General features: G+C 46.3%; 1 protein-coding gene across 3 annotated transcripts in view; it reads left to right on the top strand.

Moving 5' to 3' along the window:
* TRAF3 (TNF receptor associated factor 3) overlaps nt 1-16,255 on the top strand; it is a 133,316-nt gene that overhangs the window by 13,871 nt on the left and 103,190 nt on the right. The gene's annotated exons all lie outside the window — the stretch shown is intronic.

Raw genomic sequence — 16,255 nt, 5'->3', positions numbered from 1 at the left:
CTGTTACATCAGTACCACACTATATTAGTCCGTTCTCATGCTGCTAATAAAGACATACCTGAGACAGGGTAATTTATAAAGAAAAAGGTTGAATGGACTCATTGTTTCACATGGCTGGGGAGGCCTCACAATCATGGTGAAAGGCAAAGAAGGAGCAAAGGTATGTCTTACATGGCAGCAGGCAAGAGAGTCTGTGCAGGGGAACTGTGCTTTATAAAACCATCAGATCTTGTGAGACTTACTATCACGAGAACAGCACGGGAAAAACCTGTCCCCATGATTCAGTTACCTCCCCCTGGGTTCCTTCCCATAACACGTGGGGATTATATGAGCTACAATTCAATATGAGATTTGGATGGGGACACAGCCAAACCCATACCACACACTGTTTTGATTACTAAAGCTTTGTAGTAAGTTTTGAAGTAGTAAGTTTGGGAAGTATGAGTCTCCCAACTTTTTCATTTTCTATATTGTTTTGACTATTTGGGGTCAGTTGCAACTTTATATGAATTTGAATGTCAGCTTTTTCATTTCTGCAAAAAAGGTCATTGGAATTTTAATAGGGAAGGGATTGATTCTGTAGATTGCTTTGGGGGGTTGCAATCTTAACAGTATTGTCTTCCAATCCATGAACGTGGGATGTCTTGTCTTTTTTTTTTTTTTTTTTTTTTTTTGAGAGGGAGTCTCGCTCTGTTCCCCAGTCTGGAGTGCAGCGGCGCAGTCTCGGCTCACTGCAAGCTCCACCTCCTGGGTTCACGCCATTCTCCTGCCTCAGCCTCCCGAGTAGCTGGGACTACAGGCACCTGCCACCAGGCCTGGCTAATTTTTTGTATTTTTCGTAGAGACGGGGTTTCACTGTGTTAGCCAGAATGGTCTCAATCTCCTGACCTCGTGATCCGTCCACCTCGGCCTCCCAAAGTGCTGGGATTACAGGCGTGAGCCACCACGCCCAGCTGAACTTGGGATGTCTTTTCATTCAATTACGTCTCCTTTAATTTCTTTAAGCAATATTTTTTAGTGTTAGTGTACAAATCATTCATCTCTTTGGATAAATTTATTTCTGGGTGCTTTATTCTTGTGGGTTCTATTGTGAATGAAATTATTTTCTTACCTTTCTTTTTGTATTGCTCATTGCTGGTATATAGAAACAACTGATTTTTGTATGTTGGTCTTATGCCCTACAACCTTGTTGAATTTATTACCTCTAGTAGTTATTTTGTGGGTTCTGTGGGATTTCTTTATGCAGAATCATGTCACCTGCATATATAATTTACCTCTTCTTTCTAATTTGAATGCCTTTTATTTCTTTTTCTTGCCTAATTGCTCTGGCTAAGACATTTAATACAATTTTGAATAGGAGTGATGAAAGTGAGCATCCTCATATTGTTCCTGATCTTAGGGGAAGCTTTTCACCATTGATTATGAAGCTGGCTGTGTTTTCTTTCTTTCTTTCTTTTTGTTTTTTGTTTGTTTTTTTTGTTTGTTTTTGACACAGGGTCTTGCTCTGTCACCCAAGCTGTAGTGCAGTAGTGCAATCATGGCTCACTGCTACCTCTGCCTCCCAGGCTCAAGCGATCCTCTCACCTCAGCCTCCTGAGTAGGTGGGACCAAAGGCACATGCCACAATGCCCTGCTATTTTTTTTTTTTTTTTGTATTTTTGGTAGAGATGGTTTCGCCACGTTGCCCAGTCTAGTCCCAAACTCCTGAGCAGTCAGCCCACCTTGGCCTCCCAAAGTGCTGGGATTACAGGTGCGAGCCACTGTGCCCGGGCTTTTATTTTTTTTATTTATTTATTTTTTAACCAGACCGGGTCTCATTCTTTTGCGCAGGCTGGACTACAGTGATGTGATCATAGCTCACTGCAGTCTTGAACTCCCAGGCTCAAGCAATGCTCCTTCTTTAGCCTCCCTGGTAGCTGGGACTACTGTAGGTGCAAGCCGCTACACCCTGCTGATTTTTTAATTTTTGTGGAGACAAGGTCTTGCTGTGTTGCCCAGGATGGTCTCAAATTTCTCACCTTGAGGAGTTCTCCTGCCTTAGCCTTCCAGGTAGCTGGGATTACAGGTGTGCGCCAATATGCCCAGTTAATTGATTTTTTTCTTTTTTTTTTTTTTAGTGATGGGGTCTTGCTGTGTTGCCTAGGCTGATCTCAAATTCCTGGCCTCAAGCAGTCTTCCTGCCTCAGACTCCCAAAATGCTGGGATTACAGGTGTGAACTACTGTGCCTGGCCACTGACTTTTTTTTTTTTTTTTTAATGGAAGGTTGTTGAGTTTTGTCAGATGCTTTTTGTGCATCTTCTGAGATGATCATTTTTTTCGTTGTTCTATTAATGTAGTGTATTATATTGATTTTGTTTTGTATGTTGAATCACCCTTGCATTCTTGGGATAAATCTCACTTTTTCATGGTATATAATCCTTTTAATGTGTTGTTGGATTGAGTTTGCTACTATTTTGTTGAAGATTTTTGCGTCTGTGTTCATTAGGAATGTTAGTCTGTAGTTTTCTTTTCATTTTTGAGACAGAGTCTTCCTTTGTCACCCAGGCTGGAGTGCTGTGGTGCGATCTCGGGTCACTGCAACCTCAGCCTCCCCAGTAGCTGGGATTACAGGCATGCACCATCATGCCCGGCTAATTTTTGTATTTTTAGTAGCGACAGGGTTTTGCCATGTTGGCCAGGCTGGTCTCGAACACGTGGTCTCATGTGATCCACCTGCCTTGGCCTCCCGAAACGCTGGGATTTACAGGCCTGAGCCACTGCACCCTGCCTGTAGTTTTCTTTCCTTGTGGTAGTTTTGACTTTGGTATCTGGGAACCAATCTTTTTTTGAGACAGAGTCTTACTCTGTTGCCCAGGTTGGAGTGTAGTGATATGATCTTGGCTCACTGCAGCCTTGGCCTCCTGCGCTCAAGTGGTCCTCCCACCCAGCTGCCTGAGTAGCTGGTACTACAGGCACATGCCACCACGCCCAGCAAGTTTTGTTCATTTTTTTTGTGCAGACGAGGTCTCACTATGTTGTCCAGGCTGGTGTTCAACTCCAGGCCTCAAGTGATCCTCTTGCCTCAGCCTCCCAAAGTGCTGGGATTACAGGTGTGAGCCACTGCTCCCAGCCCCCAGTTGTGTTTTGACGGTGCATCATGTTTCTTCAGAATTTTGAAGCCTGCCCTCTCCTAACTGAGAAGATTCTAGGAGGGTTTCCAAGCAGACCACCCTAACATCTCTGGCTGGGATGATGATGATTGTACCATGTACTTCCCCTCTTCTCAACACAGACACATTCATGTTGTAGTGCCAGCTCTAAGCATAGGAGGTGCACTTAACTAAGGCTTACAGCTGGGGAAAATCATGGCTGACAGCACACCACCAGTGCAGCATCAGGGAAGGGAACTCTATTCCTGATGCCAGGGCAGGAAAGAGATGTGCTTCTTTCATTTCCTGAAAAAGCCACAGATTGTTCCGGATAATGGTTGCTGAATAAGAAACCACCCTAAACATCAGTGATTTAAAACAGTAATCTACTATTACATCTCATGGTTCTGTGGGCTGATCAAGCAGGGCTCAGCTGGGTGATTCTTCTGCTCCATGTGGCCTTGATGGAGGTAATTTATTGGTATTCATCTGTTGGCTGGTCCAGTCATAAGGGTCCAGGATGGCCATACACACATGCTTGGATGGTTGGAAGGCCAGGCTCAGGGGATCCTCCCCATCCTTGTGCTCTCAGGTCCTCTGCAGATGGCCTTTCTCCTAAGGTGGTTGTGCTTCTTACATGACAACACAGAACTCTTAGAGTGAGTGTTCTAGGAGAGGAAGTGGAAGCTGCCAGTCTCTCTTTCTCTCTTTCTTCTTTTTTTTCTTTTGAGATAGAGTCTCACTCTGTTGCCCAGGCTGAGTACAGTGGTACCATCATAGCTCACTGCAGCCTCAAACGCCTGGGCAGAAGTGATCCTCCCAGCCCAGCCTCCCAAGCAGCTGGGACTACAGGTGCATGCCACCATGCATGGCTAATTTCTTAGTTTTTAATTTCTTATAGAGACAAGATCTTACTATGTTGCCCAGGCTGGTCTTGAACTCCTGGGTTCAAACGATCCTCCCACCTTGGCCTCCCAGAGTGTTGGGATTACAGGCGTGAGCTACTGTGCCCAGTCTGGAGCTGCCAGTGTCTTAAGCCTGGGCTTGGATATCAGTGTAGCATTATTCCTGCCATGTTCTAAAAAGACACAGAGCCGTCCTATATTTGAGGAGAGGGGACATGGACCCTAACTCTTGATGAAAGGAGGGTCGAAGAATTCGTGACTTTGATCCAGTATATGCATGGTGGCTAGATTCCATAGTGCTCTCAGTAATATATGTTAGATACCCATTTGAAAACTGTTGTGGATTAAAATGGAAATGCCAACTGTTGTGTGCTACTCATTTTCAGTGAGAAACTACATTCTGTGTTCTGAATCAATTTCTAAAAAACTTTTGGAGTATACCTATTCATAAAATAATTACCTCTATAAAATGTATGCCTTATCAGCAGCCATCCTTGATCATGCGTTTGTCAAGTTTTTCAGGTACAACTTTGGGTCCATACATTTTTTCTTCCTATTACTAGTTCATTTTAAAAAAATGTTGAAACCTTCCCTTTTATTTTAAATAATATTGTGGGATTTTTAATATTTCTCTCTGTTCTTAAAAAAAGCTTCATTGAGAAAATATTAGTAAGCCTATATATCCTAAATTTCCTTTCCTTTACCCTAGATCATTCTAGTAAATCCCCTAGAGACAGTTCTGGCTGTTTATGTATAAAAGTGTGGTATAATTTGACAGTGTGTGCAGAGGTGTGTATGGATGTGCTCTCACATAGAAACCCTGCCTTCCCAGCCTGTCTCAGCTGATTGTTCCAACACTGAGCCGAGCAAACATGATGAGGTCACAGAGAAGTGAGGGAGTGGATTTAAATAGTGAAACAAGAAAGCTGTGTCTTTGGCTCCAGTGAAACCCCAGTGTATTGGGATTAATGAGGGAAGAGCTATGTCTGCCTGTGTTCCATGAGTGCCCCTTGCTTGTACCTCTATGGAGAACCCCAACAACCCTGGCTGGAAAGCCACCTAATCCTGTGTTTCCCAAGCATAACCTCCCTTTGTTCCCAAGGAAGTCTTTCCTGGACACCTGACCTTCTGTGCAACATAGGCATGAATGAGGAGAGTGAGCTACTGTGGTGTTATGATATATATATATACACACACGCACATATATATGTATATACACATGTATACATGATATGTATACATGATATGTATATACACATATATACATGATATGTATACATGATATGTATATGTGTGTGTGTGTGTGTGTATATATATGTATATATACACGCATAGTTTTCATCCATTATTTCTGACTCATAAGTCCCATAGCCCTTGTTACAGTCTTTTGTCGTAATGTTGGGTGTCTTGCCTCCTTTCAGCTGCCCAAGGCAGGACTCTAATCTGATTGTGAGTCAGACGACCCTTATTCCAGAGAGGGCCCTGCCCCATTCCCTAGAGGAAGGAATGCTGCACAGAGAGGCCAAGATAAGTCCGAACAGACAGGCCTTGCTGGGTTTAGATCATGGTTTTTTGTCCAAAAACATTTCTAGATGATTGTAAGTCATGCCTGTGTAATGAAGCCTCCATAAAAACTCAAGGACAGGACGGGCGTGGTGGCTCACGCCTGTAATCCCAGCACTTTGGGAGGCTGAGGCGGGAGGGTCACCTGAGGTCAGGAGTTCAAGACAGGTGACAGGCTGGTTACCCCCAGGCCAAAGAAGGGTAATGAGACTTGAGGCCTGGGGTGGGTAGTAGGCAAGGCTGGAGGGCAAGGGCCAGGGGGCAGCATCATTCACACAGTTGAAAACACGCCCTTGGCCTGTCTCCTCTCTGTGTTCTGCATCTTGCAAAATAGATATTGCCTTGTGTTAAGATGAATCAATATAGTTAACCCTTTTTATATTGTCTTAAGCTTCTTAGGAACTGCTTTATATTTTAGTCACTCAGGCTTAGAGTGAAACATGTAATGTATAGTTCAACCTGAAAAAAGTGGTCTGAGAGGCGTCTTCATAGAGTCCCCAGTTCTGTATATGATAAGGTCTCATCAAGCTTTGATATTCTGCTCTTTTACGTGTAACACTACTAATGTAAATGTTTCTGGATTGTATAGAATGGAGGGAAGCATGGAGATTATCTGTTGATGAGCCAGAGACAGGAGGAGGAGGGGGAGGGGGAGGAGGGGGGGAGGAGGGGGGGAGGGGGGGAGGGGGGGGAGGAGGGGGGGAGGAGGGGGGAGGAGGGAGGAGGAGGAGGAGGAGGAGGAGGAGGAGATGGAGATGATAGTGGCATCCCTCCTGCAGAAACCCCGAAGTGGAAGGACAAGATTCCAGGAGGAGTTAGAGACCAGTGATCTAGTCCCCATCTGTCTTTGTGACCTTAGGCAAATCATTGAATCTATTTGAAGCCTTGTCTCCTTGCATGGCATATGGAGATGATAGTTGCTGTGAAAATAAAATAATCAGCTTTTAAAAATCACCATAAAAATGAAAAATGGTATTTAAGGTTGAAGGCACTTGTATTTCTTTTTCTTTTTTTTTTTTTTGCGATGTAGTTTTGCTCTTGTCACCCAGGCTGGAGTGCAGTGGCGTGATCTTGGCTCACTGCAACCTCCACCACCCAGGTTCAAGCGATTCTCCTGCCTCCTTGCACCACCAGAATAGGACTCTTGTTCAGTTTACATGAGGAATTTAACCAAATGAGCTTCTGCAGAGAACCAGCATTTAGGGTGGTGACCAGGCTGGGGTACATACATGTCACATCAGAAGTGGCCTGAGACTGGGTGTGAGAAGCAGTGGCTGATTTGGACTACTGAACCAGAATTAAGAGTCTGGTGGCATTGGGGGGAGATCAGTGCTGTGGAAGGCCTGCTCAGAGTCTTTCTCATGATGGGTACGTTTGGGAGGAGCTTAGCAGACATCAGAGGACCTGCAGAGAGTTGACACAGAGGGAGGAACCAGCTGCACTACCACTCATGTTCATTTCCATCTTAGCATCTCGTGAGCGTAATTCAGAATCCACAGTTTGACTAAGTATGTGCAGATTCCACTCAGTTCATGAATTCATTCCCACAGTGTAGCCTAGCCCAAGTGTTAACACTTCTTTACTTGTTTTTGTTGTTGTTGTTGTTTGTTTGTTTTTCTGAGACGGAGTTTCACTCTGTTGCCCAGGCTGGAGTGCAATGGTGTGATCTCTGCTCACTGCAACCTCCATCTCCCAGATTCAAGCAATTCTTCTGCCCCAGCCTCCCGTGTAGCTGGGACTACAGGCACATGCCACCATGCCTGGCTAATTTTTGTATTTTTGGTAGAGATGGGGTTCCATTATGTTGGTCAGGCTGGTCTCGAACTCTTGCCCTCAAGGGACCCGCGTTGCCTTGGCATCTCAAGTGCTGGAATTACAGGCTAAGCCACTGCTCCTGGCCAAGCACTTCTTTTCTCATAGTCTTCTGCTAAGTATTTGCTTCTGTCAGCTGCCAGGCAGCAATAGTTTTCACATTTATTTGTGGTTGTCCTCTAGAACTTGGCCTTTAGTGTGGTATGTGTAGGATTTTGTTGATTCCAAGGGAGGGTAAAAAAATGCTGTGATCCCCAGAACCTAGGATGGCTCGGGTATTTTGTCTCTGAGGAATTTTTTTTTTTTTTTTTTTTTTTTGAGACGGAGTCTCGCTCTGTTGCCCAGGCTGGAGTGCAGTGGCGCAATCTCGGCTCACTGCAAGCTCCGCCTCCCGGGTTCACGCCATTCTCCTGCCTCAGCCTCTCCGAGTAGCTGGGACTACAGGCGCCCGCCACTACGCCCGGCTAATTTTTTTTTTTTTTGTATTTTTAGTAGAGACGGGGTTTCACCGTGGTCTCCATCTCCTGACCTCGTGATCCGCCCGCCTCGGCCTCCCAAAGTGCTGGGATTACAAGCGTGAGCCACCGTGCCCGGCCGTCTCTGAGGAATTTAATATAACATTTTGTGGTCATTGCTGGAGTCTTCCTAGACTCCTTTGATGGAAAGTAGGGACTCCAAGGGGAACTCCTGACTGGGCTTGCAGGCTGCCTTCTCAGAGCCCTACTTTATTAGTGATTTATTTGTCTTAATGGGCTACTAGAAATGACCACAAAAACTGAGGCCCCCACCCATACAATTTCTATCAGTTAAAACCCTGGAAATTCAGATTTAGAGGGAATTTTTAAAGAACTGGGAGTGCTGATGCCCTGCTGGACTGGGAGCCTCTGGTCTAGTGGAAGCAGCACCTTCCCTCTAGGAGCCCCAGTGCTTTAGGAATGCAGGTTCCCAGGCCCTGCCTCAGACCTGCCGGCTCACAGTCAGCTCTCAGAGAGGCTGTTAGGTGATTGTTGCGTTCACTTAAGTGCGAGAAGCACCTTGCAGGCTTTGGGTGAGAGAGTCGGGGTTCATACCTTGCCTCTCTTCTTTCCCAGCTGCATGAACTTGACCAAGTTATTTGGCCTTTCTGAACCAGGACAGTAGCACATAAAGTGAGTGCGATGGTGCAGGCCCCATTCCTCAGCCACAGTGCTGAAACCCCAGAGCCTCTGAAAATGGAATGTTTTTTCATAGATTTGGTGCCACTTGGCCTGAACTTATGTGAGGCTATTTATAATCTCTATTCTACTTAATATGAATATTTCATTATTTTACTACAGATTGTTAATTAACATGTTTCCTTTTCTTTTCCTTTTTTTTTTTTGAGAAGACTCTTGCTCCGTTTCCCAGGCTAGAATCAGTGGTGTGATCAAAGCTCTCTGCAGCCTTGAACTTCTGATCTCAAGAGAACTTCCCACCTCAGCCTCTCAAGTAGTGAGGATACAGGCTTGTGTCGCCACACCCAGCTGATTTTTTAATTTAAATTTTGTAAAGAAAGGGTTCTTCTCACTTTGTTACCTAAGCTAGTCTCAGACTCCTAGACTCAAGTGATCCTCCCACCTTGGCCTCCCAAAGTGCTGGGATTACAGTCATGAGCCACCACACCCGGTGAATTAATGTGTTTTCTTATGGGTACTGCCTCAGACTTCCCTGGGAGTGTTATATAATATATAATATATAAAATATGCACACAATATTTCCTTTCTAAAATTCAAAAAATTCTGAACTCTGAAACACATCTGGCCTCGGTTTTGGATAAGGATTGTGGTGCTGTAGATACCCAGCTTATAGGTGGGTCAGTATATGCCATGTTAGTGTGTTGGTATGTGTAGAAAACTCTTGGCAGTTAGCAGACACCCAACAAATGCAGCTATTTTTGTTTGTTTTGAGATAGTGTCTCATTCTGTCACCCAGGCTGAGGTGCAGTAGTACAGTCACAGCTCACTGCAGCCTCGATATTTCGATATCTCGATATGGGTTCAAGTGATCCGCCCATGTCAGCTTCCCAAGTAGCTGGGACCACAAGTATGTGCCACCACACCTGCTTAATTTAAAAAAAATTTTTAATTAAAAAAAATTTTTTTGGCCTGGTGCAGTGGCTCACGCCTGTAATCCCAGCACTTTGGGAGGCCGAGGCGGGCAGATCACAAGGTCAGGAGATCGAGACCATTCTGGCTAACACGGTGAAACCCCGTCTACTACAAATACAAAAAATTAGCCAGGTGTGGTGGCGGGCGCCTGTAGTCCCAGCTACTCGGGAGGCTGAGGCAGGAGAATGGTGTGAACCCGGGAGGCGGAGCTTGCAGTGAGCCGAGATCGCGCCACTGCACTCCAGCCTGGGCGACACAGCGAGACTCCGTCTCAAAAAAAAAAAAAAAAAAAAAAAAAAATTTTTTTTTTTTTTTTTGAGACGGAGTCTCGCTGTGTTGCCCATTCTGGTCTTGAACTCCTAGTGGTCCTCCCACTTTGGCCTCCGAAAGTGCTGGGATTGCAGGCATGAGCCATTGCACCTGGACTCTTTTTTTTTTTTTTTTTTTGAGATGGAGTCTCTCTCTGTCACCCAGGCTGGAGTGCAGTGGCACAATCTTGGCTCACTGCAACCTCTCCCTCCCGGGTTTACGCCATTCTTCTGCCTCAGCCTCCTGAGTAGTTGGGACTACAGGCGCCCACCACTACACCCGGCTAATTTTTTGTATTTTTTAGTAGAGACAGGGTTTCACCATGTTAGCCAGGATAGTCTCGATCTCCTGACCTCGTGATCTGCCCGCCTCGGCCTCCCAAAGTGCTGAGATTACTGGCGTGAGCCACCACGCCCAGCCAACTGTTTAAAGACATTTCAAGCCGAGAGCAGAAATTGTGTTAGAAGGTGGCTGTATTAGTCCATTCTCATGCTGCTATGAAAAAAATACCTGAGGCTGGGCGCGGTGGCTCACGCCTGTAATTCCAGCACTTTGGGAGGTCGAGGTGGTGGATCATGAGATCAGGAGTTCGAGGCCAGCCTGGCCAAGATGGTGAAACTCCATCTCTAGTAAAAATACAAAAAAAATTAGCCAGGTGCGTGGCAGGCGCCTGTAATCCCAGCTACTCAGGAGGCTGAGGCAGGAGAATCGCTTGAACTTGGTAGGCGGAAGTTTCAGTGAGCCCAGATCATGCCACTGCGCTCTAGCTTGGGCAACAGAGCAAGACTCTGTCTCAAAAAAAAGAAATACCTGAGACTGGGTAATTTATTAATATAAAGAAAACAGGTTTAATTGACTCACAGTTCAGCGTGGCTGGGGAGGCCTCAGGAAACTTACAATCATGGCGGAAGGGGAAGCAGACACGTCCTTCTTCACATGGTGGCAGCGAGGAGAAGTGCTGAGAAAAGGGGGCAAAGCCCCTTACAGAACCATCAGATCTCGTGAGAACTCACTATCACAAGAACAGGATGATGGAAACTGCCCCCATGATTCAATTACCTCCCCCCAGGTGCCTCCCATGACACATGGGGATTATGGGAACCACAATTCAAGATGAGTTTTGGGTAGAGACACAGCCCTATCAGTGGCTTACGCTCCTGGCTTGGCCTCCTGGCAGGCTTTTATAGAGGGAGTGGGATCCTTGTTGGGCATGAAGGACCTGTGTTCCTTAGAGTTACAATCTTGGAATGTCAGCCCTCAGCTTCTTGTTTTTCTTTTCACCCAGATGGTGCACATAAGGAGGCAGCATGAGGTGGGGTGGTGGCTAAGGGCGTGAGTGCTGGTGGCAGGCTGCCTGGTCTGAGTGACCCTGGGTCTTGGGCAGTTACCTTCCGTGTGTCTCAGTTCTTTTACCTAGAAATAAGGATAATGGTACCTACCCCCTGGAAGTGTGAGGTGGAAAGCATTTAGCATAGGTAAGCTCAATAAAATTTAGCAGTTTTAGTTATCTAGGACCATAATGGAGGTTAAGTCGGCCAGAAGTAGAATTTTTTTTTTTTTTTTAAGAGACGGGGTCTTGCTCTGTTGCTTTGGCTGGACTCAAGCCCCTGGGCTCAGTTGATCCTCCTGTTTCAGCCTCCTGAGTAGCTGGGTGTGCACTCTGCCCCCAGCCAGAAGTGGAATATCTTGCTGGGGTTGGGCTCAGAGCTGGAGCTGGTGGCCCGCTCTGCTCGCTTACAGAATTCTGTATGGTTTCTGATTTCTCTCAGCCTCTGTCCTTCACTTGCAAGCATCTGATGACTGCTGCATGTACCATAAAAACATGCAAATATATAATTCTTGGCTTTGAGGAGGTGACCCTATGAAATTGACTTAAAAAAAGTTGGGCCGGATATAGTGGCTGGCGCCTGTAATCCCAGCACTTTGAGAGGCTCAGGATGGAGGATCGCTTGAGCCCAGGAGTTTGAGACCCTGTCTGAGAGAGAATTAGCTGGGCATGTTGGTGTGCACCTGTGGTTCCAGCTACTCAGAAGGTGGGGTGAGAGGGATCCTTCCAGGCTGAGACGTGAGGGTTCTTTGAGCCCAGGAGGTCCATACTGCGGTGAGCCATGATTGGGCCACTGCATTCTAGCCTCAGTGACAGAGTGAGACTGTTTAAAAAAAAGAAAACAAAAAAAACTTTAGAGAAGTCATACGGTTGACTTGTGTGTGTCTACGCAGACTCCCTTTTCTCTGTAGAGACTTAGAATCTTCAGTTCTCTGGAGTGTTCTTCAGATTCCCTTGCTCCATGACTGACCTTGGCTAGGAAAATAATTGGGCCGTTTTTGGTGCACAGCAGATGAAAATTAACAGTATGTCCCTAGCTTTCCACTGTGAGGCTGCCGTAGCAACAGAGGACAGTGGATGTGTGACTTGTACCCTTTCAGAGGGCCAAGAATGCAATATCCTAAAGCAGCCTTTTCTTTTTTTATTTTTTGAGTTAGGGTCTCACTCTGTTGCCCAGGCTGGAGTGTAATGGCATGATCTCAGCTCACAGGAGCATCAGCCTCCTGGGCTCAAGTGACCCTCCCACCTCAGCTTCCCAAGTAGCTGGAACTACAGGTGCAAGCCACCACACTGGATAATTTTTGTATTTTTTGTAGAGACAGGGTTTTGCTGTATTGCCCAGGCTGGTCTTGAACTCCTGGCCTCAAGTAATCATCCTGCCCCAGCATCCCAAAGTGCTGGGACTACAGGCATGAGACATTACACCCGACCCTGTTCTTGATACCTGATTTTTGTGGTCCTTTTTATCTAAAATTCATATGAATTTTGAGTTCTGCTGTATGATATGTAATATATATGTTCTAATATTACAAACTTCTAAAAATCTTTCTGTGCACCAAAATTGATCCTCCAGGACAGAAAAAATGCCAGTGGTTCTTGTCTATACCACCATATTTTGAGGAACACAAGGAAAGATTTTGACCTTTCCTGGATGTAGAAGAATTTGTATTGTGATTGACACATCTTTAATGCCTTAATTACTTGTCTTCAGTTTTCTTTCCTTTTGGCCCTTAAGGGAGTATTTGTTCTACATGCATATTTGGTGCCCTTTGGTTTAGATAAGTTAGATAATTGGCAACTAGTTTTGTTCTCATTATCAGACATTTTACTCTGGACACCCCATCACCAGTCCCATCATGGGGGAGTTTGGAGGCCAGGAGATTCACTGGATGCTTCTTTTCTAGTGTATGCTCTTCTTAGATGGGAAAGAAAAAGGTAAAACCTCAAAAACTGTGGTAAACTGATGTGGGAATCTGATACTAAAAATGTCTCAAGTGATTTAAAGTGTGTAAGAATTACTCACTTTTCTGTGGAGAGCAATGTGCATAAAGACAGTGACAAGTGGAAGAAAATATCCAGATGAGACCCTCACTGCCTTCGGTGCATGGATTGCAGGATGCTGGGAGCCCCATTGCGTAGAGACTCACCCTCACCGCTGGACTCCAAGCCCTCCGTGGCTTCTGCTGTGGCTGAGTCATCGCTGCCCAAGACTACTGTTGGGTTCTCCTACCTGCTGGTGAGCAGAGAGGCACCAGGGAGCCCCTGCTGCAGCCACCTCGGTGATTCCTCCCAGTTTTACACGGGGAAAGAATGCTCTACCTGGCTTCGTTTTCCTGTGTCTTGTTGAAATGAAGAGGTTAGTCATGCATTCCCTCAGCTAGAGCGTGAGGCAGTCCTTCCAAAGATTGTCCAGTTTAGACCCAGACTCTTCAGAGGAAATGTCAGCATGTTTTGATGTCATGGTTCAAAACCTCACTGGGATGGTTTGTGTGAGTACATACCTGTTTTACTTTTAGTTTCACTAGAGGATGTCATTTGGTCTAGTTGTTTTTAAGTGAACATTTCAAACTTAACTAAATTTGATTCCTGTTTCCTTGGTTGTAGTTACATGGAAAGACCACTGGGTCTGGGACAGTGGTTCTCATCCAGAGATGGAGTTGGTGGGGTGGGGGTAGGGTGCAGTTTTGTACCCTAGGGGGCATTTTGCAATGTCTGGAAACCTTCAGAAGTGGGGTGGGGGATGCCACTGGCGTTGGTAAGTAGAGCCAGGGATGCTGTGAACACCCCGCAGTGCTCAGCATGTCCCCACAGCAAAGAGTTTTCGGGTTCAAAATGTTAGTCGTGCCAAGGTTGCGAAACCGTGGCTTGGAAGTTGTTCATTCGCGATACTCTTCTTGATTTCCAGTGAATGCGTGACTGTTAAGCTTTTATGTTTTCATAAGGTGGGGTACTTTCTACAGAGATTCAGTCTCTTTAGTCATTAAACAGCAGAGGGCACTTGGAGGCTAGAGTGCCCAGAAGTCCATCAAGCCAGTCTGGATAAACCCTTCCCAAGATGCCATAATTGACATCAAAACTTTGGTTAGCAGAATGGGAATTTTTGAGTAGATACCATTAGAAAAATAAAATAATTTTCCAGCTGTGGTTCCCAAGTTCCCCAAACTTATGTCTTTAGTCCAAGCTGCCCTTTGAGCTTCAGCTTCGGACCTGCATATTTATTTAACAGCTGTTGAGTCCTTGGTATGTGCCGGGCACCCTCCTGTGTGCCAGGGCATGGCAGGAAATGATATGGGCAGCTCCCTGTAGTCATGAGGCCTGTGTTCTAAGGCAGGCCTTGAAGCATAGCAAGACCATAGGGAAGTCCATGTGCTGATTCCAGAAGAATAGAGGGGGCCTGGCAGGGCTCGGGGGAAGTCAAGAGTGGAGTACTTCACATAGCTGGGCTCAGAGGGGCTCATTGTCCCGGACCTGCAGGACAAGGAGGCATTTTGTCCACAAACCTTGAGAGTGAGTGAATGGGGCATGCCTGGGGCCACTGGGTGTTATTGCTTGAATGACACCTAACCTGTCTCTAGTGAAGCTCTTGATTCTTCCCTACCCCCATCCAGATGCTAGAAGACTGGGGAGCATTTCTTGGTCCCTCTTCTCTCACAGTCTGTCGTTGATGCTCACTTCTGCACCCTGTTTTCCCACGTCCCTGGTCCCCAGCCCAGGCAAGCCCTCTGCTGATGCCGGTGGCCCCAACTTGTCTGTCTGCTTCACCCCAGTTCTCTCCAGGCCTTTCTCCATGCTGCTGTCAGAGAGATCTAGACATAGGTGGCCTCCTGCCCTTCCCTGAAAACCCTTTATGGCCTCTGACTGCATTCAGTGCACCCTGCATTCCTCCTGACAAGGTCTTGCGTCTCCCTCCTGCCCCAGCTTCAGCCCCAGGAGCCTGCCTGCCCAGGAGGCCATGATCGTTCCCCTTGGACACTGCCTGTCCTGCCTGCTGCCTTATCCTCCCTTCTCCAGGGGCCTGGGGCCTCAGTCTCCCCATGCCTGCACCTGGAGTCCTGTTGCCTGTGTCCTACAGTTTCCTCCTCAGCCATCCCCACAGGGCTGTGTCCCTTTCTACTAACCACGTTTATTTTCTTATTTTCTTGTGGAGATGGGGTCTTGCTATGCTGCCCAGGCCGGTCTTGGTCTCCTGGCCTCAAGCAGTCCTCCTGCTTTGGCCATCTTTAGATGATAAATCACTCACCTGTGCTGCCTTTCACGTGGAGGATGGGTGGATGATTCACAGGGACCCGCCCTCCTTCCCGCAGAGTTGGGGTTTTTGTGTAGGGGATTTTTCTGTCAGTTATTTTTTCCTCACCTTTCAGAGTATTAAAAGAACTAAGCCATTAGTGGTGAGGCATGAGGGCAGCGACCACAGCTCCAGGGGAGCTCTCTTATCCCTACAGCTGGCAAATGTTCTACTCTGTTTTCATGGCGCACAGAAAGGTAGGCACATAGTGATGTTGTTAGTAAGCTTTTGAAGTAGAGCATGGTGAGTTAGTTGGCCTTTTTACGAAAAAGGAAATGGAAAACTAGCACCATGGTCTTGGCATAATTACTCCAACATGCAAATCAGCACTGGAAGGAAGTTGAGGCAGCATACCTCTATGCTCCACTAGTCCTTAAGACACGTCTGAAAGAAATGAAATCTTACTTTATTAGAGGTGAAGGAATGCATGGATGGAATGCATGGTCCAGGTGTTTATAACTGTGCATTTATTTGGTGGTTGTTTTGGATGGACAGGAAGTGGGAGAGGAGGGCACAGAGAGTCACTTTGGCCACGTCCCTGGTTTGCCACAGGCTGATAGTGGAGCATTCTTGAGTTTGACAATAGAAGATGGATGTGAAAGAAGAACACACTAGGCCAGGTGCGTTGGCTCACACCTGTGATCCCAGCATTTTGGGAGGCTGAGACAGGGTAATCACCTGAGGTCAGGAGTTTGAGACCAGCCCGGCCAACATGGTGAAACCCCGCCTTTACTACAAATATAAAAATTAGCCAGGCGTGGTGGCACATGCCTGTAATCCTAGCTACTCAGGAGGCTGA

Source organism: Nomascus leucogenys, chromosome 22a (genome assembly GCF_006542625.1).
Source record: "Nomascus leucogenys isolate Asia chromosome 22a, Asia_NLE_v1, whole genome shotgun sequence".
Lineage (NCBI taxonomy): Eukaryota > Metazoa > Chordata > Mammalia > Primates > Hylobatidae > Nomascus > Nomascus leucogenys.
This window is presented reverse-complemented; position numbering and strand designations above follow the sequence as displayed.